The sequence below is a fragment of the Macaca thibetana genome, chromosome 11 (assembly GCF_024542745.1).
Source record: "Macaca thibetana thibetana isolate TM-01 chromosome 11, ASM2454274v1, whole genome shotgun sequence".
Classification (NCBI taxonomy): Eukaryota; Metazoa; Chordata; class Mammalia; order Primates; family Cercopithecidae; genus Macaca; species Macaca thibetana.
Genome location: NC_065588.1, coordinates 100,741,589 through 100,747,298, shown reverse-complemented (window position 1 = coordinate 100,747,298; position 5,710 = coordinate 100,741,589). Strand labels below are relative to the sequence as shown.

Sequence of the window (5,710 nt, the reverse complement as noted above, 5' to 3'; positions counted from 1 at the left end):
CTTGTCCCTCCCCTCCCTCTACCACCGCCCACCCCCACGCCCCGCCCAGAGTCAGGACATTTGGAAGCACTGGCAGAAATGCAAAAATAGCTTTGAGCTCCACCCCTCAAGACCTGCATACCTAGACTCAGGAGGGAAATGGCCATATAAACCAATGACCTAGCTCAGCATCTCATGTGCAACCTGGAGTTGCTCCCTATTTCCAAAATGCTTTTGCTGGGGAATTTTTAAGGCAATTGTTAAAGCCTAACGGGGTCTCCAAGAAGACATCTGAGACATGCTGATTGGTGAAACCCAGACAAAAAAGGCTACGCACCTGAGACTGCTCTTCACACTCTGGAATTCAAGATGGCACCTCCAGTTGGGTTCTGTCCATCACATTGGTAGTATTTGGTTTACTCTATCTCCAAAATGTTTTCCCCTCTCCCACCTCTTCACTGGTCCTACAACTAACCATCTAGCCTGAATTCAGTTCCCTAAAAAATACTTTTCATCATGCTCCTTCTTGTTTAGAGAACTTCCACAGTCCTTTTCTGGAGAAACTCCCTCTGCCTCAGTAATACCTATATTGATGACCCTGGTTTCCCAAACTAGGACACTTAAAATAAAAGGGGGTACTGTGAATAATTATGCTAGGACAAGAGCAGTAAACAGGACTCTCCAGGGAAAACTGGGACACAGAATCACCCCAACTCTAAGGTCTGGGAGGGAGAACACCCTGACTTATTTTCTTAACTGTACTATATTTCTAACTGAGCAGTTCCTAGCACAGCACCTGACATAGCACAGGCACCCGATAATAAATATTTGTGGAACTGAATCTATAAAACAGGAGCCTTAAATGATATCACAGATACTACTAACTAGAAAGAATTTGCCTCCACAAAGGATCCTGTAGATCACTACAAATTAAAATCATACCAGAAAACCACTGCTTCTGATAGTCTATTTCATTTTCTTTCTACCCTGGATATTTTTAAATCTCTCACTAATAGTGATTTTGTATATCTTAATAATTATTAATAGTACAGCCAGCCCTCTATAACTTGATTCTGCAACTACAGATTAAATCAACCACAGATTGAAAATATGTAGGGGGGAAAAATACAACAATTTTAAAAGTACAAATAAAAAACAATACAGTGGAACAACTACTCACATAGCATTTACATTGTATTAATTATTAATATTATAAGTGATCTGGAGATGATTTAAAGTATATAGGAGGATGTGTTGTAGGTTATACGCAAATACTATACCATTTCATAGCAGGGACTTGAGCTTCCTTGGATTTTGGTATTTGAGAAGGGTCCTGGAACCTATCCCCCACGGATACCCAGAGATGACTGTGGTTGTCATTACTGAGTCCTGCATTTGCTAAGTAGCCAAGGAACCTCAGCTACATTCTCTCAGCAGCCCTAATAAGGAAAGCGATAGTGTGCCTCGTCTCCAAGTGAAGAAACTGAGGCTCTGCAAGGATAGATAATTCACTTGTGGTCATGGACTCTGCCCAAGGTCATTCCCTTCCATTGACCAGAAAACTCACCAACCAGAACATTTCAGTTCCAAAGCATTATTTTGTTTAAACCATTTCATCACCGAGACGAGGTGGCATAACATTCAGCAAACAAAAAAAGATACGAAATGGGCCATGCATACTCCAACTATACCACTGACTGTCAACTGCATTTGCTGTAACATAATGCAGATTCAAACTCAGGAAAGCAAGAAGACCCAGAAGAAAGCCAGCAAGACCCGATGATAACATACCACACAAGCCTTCTATGAGCAGAAAGCAGAAAGGCAGAAACTGGCATCCTGTTCTCCAACGTGCAAAGAGGTTTTGCTGGCCAGCCTCGCAAGTGGGAAATACACTTTCCCGAGCGACGCAGAGAAGGAAGTCCCTGCTTGCCTGAAGGGAGGTGAGGACAAGGCTGGGAGGAGGAAGAAGAGATTCTATTATTAAACAAGACAGATGAAAATTCCTTTTGAAAAAGGGAAGGGAACTTAGGCTATAAACTCCCTGAAAGCGGAGACTGATTCAACCCAGGGGTTGTCCCACACTTCTCCAGCATTTTGTCCACCTTATCTTTCTCAATGAAATTCCACACACAAAGTCTAGAAAATTTATCTCCCATAATGCTTTGATTTATGGTAATTTCAAACAAAAGGTTTTGGGTCTTTTTTAAAGTAAAATATACATATTTAAAGTTCCCCCTCCAACCTACTCATTTTAAAGTATGTATACATTTCCCAAATCTATAAGACTAGGCTGTCATGAGTACATTGCTCAAATTACAAGCTATCAAACATTTTACAGTAATACAATGGGTTGTTGACTCCTCTCTTAAAAAAAAAAAAAATCAAGAAACTCACATACACTTACAAGAATCACTAACCAACTTCTCATAAATACACTCCCAGGAAATAAACTGAGCATCTCAATCCCAACAAAGAGAAGGCTTTGTCTGCCAAACAAGACATTCTCTTCATTAATGTCTCCCTTGTATTGATTATGGAAGACATGCTGTACAAACAGTGTTTCCACAAAGAGGAGCGAGGAGCAAAGTTTTGCTGCAGTCACCCACTCCCTGCAGATTAAATTCTGCTCCTGGAAGCACATTCAGCCACCATTGATCTCAAAGGCTTTAAACTAAGCAAGGTGGGCACAGCGTTTCCTACAGCTCCTAATCATATAAACATTCAGTCTAAAAATGAACTGGGTTCTAAGAACAGCACAAAGTAACCTTCTTCATCATGCATAAATTGCAAACAGCAGTTCACGGACTCCAACCCTTCCTCCATTTCTGGTTCAAGGGCCCCTATTTAGTCACATGGCTGTAGTCTAGAACCAACATTGCATGAAATGGAAGTAGGGTTTGGTTAAGATCGGTTTAGCAGTAGAAAACCAGATAGAGGTGTAAAAAAAATTGGCACATCTCCTGCATAAACACTGTTGTATGAGGTCTTACTAAACAGAAAATGAACACATGGCTGACTAGATTTGTCAGGCTCCCCAAGACCAAGTTCTGGCCAGTGGAATGGGAGCAGAAGTGATGGGGACCTCCTCTGGGCCTGATTCAGTAAGCTCAATGTCCTTATCCCCTACAGCTAGATGCCAAAAAAGTAGATGACCTTCACGGTGGCCTTGAAAGCCTGTGTTAAAGATGGAAGATTCTCAACGTGGAAGGAGCCTAGGTCCCTGAAACACCAAATGGAGGAGAGCTGCCCAACCAAGAACACCTACTCTAGGCTATTCACATCAGTGGGAAATAAGTTTTTCTTGTGTTCATTCACCAAGATTTTGGGGCTTATGAAACAGAAGTTCATGTTACCTTAAATAACACAGGCAATGTGGAAAGTCCATTTATAAATATCTAAATTAGAGGCCCCACTGGATCTCAGGCTTGCTAGCATGTGCCTGTCCATGAATTCCAATGTCTCATGTCATTCATGAGTTCTACTCTATTCTACACCTCTGCAATCATGGTTGTGGGGGTGGGGGCCTTTTATTGCAATTTTTGGTTTTAGAACGAGAATATCATGAGAGTAAGATGAAATTCCTCTGTCAATGTTCAACAGGTATAAATTGAGCATCTATTATATGCCAGATCCTTCTCTTAGATGCTAAGGTACACAGACATGTTTTCTGCCCCCTTATATAGGGGAAAACAGCAGACTCGTAAACAAAAACTGTACTTCAAATATGCTGTGTTAAAACAGAAGCAGGTACAAGATACAAAATAATAGAAGGCTGTCTTAGTCCCTTTTCACACTGCTGATAAAGACATACCTGAGACTGGGCAATTTACAAGAGAAAGAGATTTCATGAGCTTATAGTTCCACATGGCTGGGGAAACCTCACAATCAAGGTGCAAGGCAAAGAGGAGCAAGTCACATCTTACATGGATGGCAGCAGGCAAAGAGAGAGATTGGGCAGGGAAACTCCCCCTTATAGAACCATCAGATCTCATGAGACTTATTCACTATCACAAGAACAGCATGGGAAAGACCTGCCCCCATGGTTCAGTTACCTCCCATGGGATCCCTCCCACAACATGTGGGAATTCAAGATGGATTTGCATGGGAAAAATGTTACTAATTGTTTGAGGGAAACTGGTTAAGAAAGTCATCATAGGGAAGATGACCTAGCAGGGTGTAAAGGGTAATAGTCATTTCGGTTGTGCTGGAGTGATGGTGGTGATGATAGTGGTAGTGGTGGTAGTGATGGTGGTGGTGGTATGGCAGTGGTTGTAGTTGTAGTGGTAGAAACAGCAGGAGTAACAGTAGCATCAACACATAGAAGGAAGATAAAAGCATTTAAGAAAGAAAAAATCTTACTTGTAAAGAGGTTCAAGGGGGCCAGCTATTAGAAAGACTGTCACACCACATAAATAATCACAAGAGATAATTACCTCTGCCACTGCCACATTTCTCATAGATGATCATAACCACCAGAAGCAATCATATCATCATTGCCAAGTTAAGGATAAAGCTGATGGTTGGATAATCCAGGCTTATGGAAAACGGTCAAGATTTCCTTTATTCAGGGGACCAGAATGAGACAGAGTGACCCTGTTATTTCTGGCACATCTCAAGATTAAAAGGGTTTATTTAGCTTTGTTTTTCCCAGTTATGAGATGTGATGCACACCCTTGCTTCAACAGCAACAGAGCAAATGTAAATTCTGCTTTACAAAAGCAAACCTCTATTCAGCGTTTCCTTTTTGTTTTTTGCAGTCACTGATACGTGCTTTACAACTCTTATTTAATCCACACGACAACTCTGGCAGAGAAGGAAGAAGGTTATGATACTTAACTTTACAGAGGAAGCAATTGAAGCCCAGAGGGGGTGAGAAACTTGCCAGGGTCATGAAGCTTTAAATAAATGACATGAACCAGCTTCAAACCCAAACAGTCTGACCCCAGAGCTGAGTTGATTAGATGGGTAAGCCAAGGGGCAGGCATTACAGGCAGAAGGAACAGCAGTACAAAGGTGTCATGGACGGGGGAAATAGAACGGTACATGGAGGGAATTGCAAGAAGTTAGAGGAGAAAAGAATTCCTAATCTGGTTGTGGCTCAAGGGCAAGGAGACCAGTGAGGATCCTCTGTCCTAAGACTGGTAAGTGGATGAGGGTTTGCTTGCATACGAAATTGTGAGGTTAGTACTCATGGTAGATTGCAAAAAACACCCCAATTCCATATACCTCCTGATGCATTCCCTTGGCGCTGTGACTCTGCAGTGCCATCCTGGGCAGGGCAGTCTGCCAGGAGCCTTGATGCTGGGCTTGGCCATGTGACTTGCTGTGGCCAATGGGATGGCAGCAAACATGCTGGGGAGGGGGTGAGAAAAACACTTAAAAGCAGTTACATGAGTGGCTCACTGGCCCTTGTACCTTTGCCAGATCCATGAGAATGTGCCTGGGCTACACCTCTAGAGGAGGATGAGAGAGACACAGGAAGCTGAGACAAATCATCTCAGTCATTCCCCCCAGCCAAAGCCATCCAGACACATAAGTAAGGCCAGCCAAGACCAGCAAAGCCCTCTGGCCTGGCCAGCCCAGATGTGTGAACAACAAACACTTACTACTGTGTACTACGGAGGTAGTTTGCTGGGCAGCATTGTGGTGGCATTAACCGATAAGTACTATTGCCATCACTGCCATTTTACAAATGGGGAAACCAAGGCCCAGAGAAGGGAAGAAACAG

General features: G+C 42.6%; 2 protein-coding genes across 6 annotated transcripts in view; one reads left to right on the top strand and one right to left on the bottom strand.

Annotated features, from left to right (window-relative positions):
* The window catches only part of LOC126930917 (protein BRAWNIN), a 732,366-nt gene that overhangs the window by 154,962 nt on the left and 571,694 nt on the right, over nucleotides 1-5,710 (top strand). The window lies entirely within an intron of this gene.
* The window catches only part of CHST11 (carbohydrate sulfotransferase 11), a 310,494-nt gene that overhangs the window by 250,088 nt on the left and 54,696 nt on the right, over nucleotides 1-5,710 (bottom strand). The window lies entirely within an intron of this gene.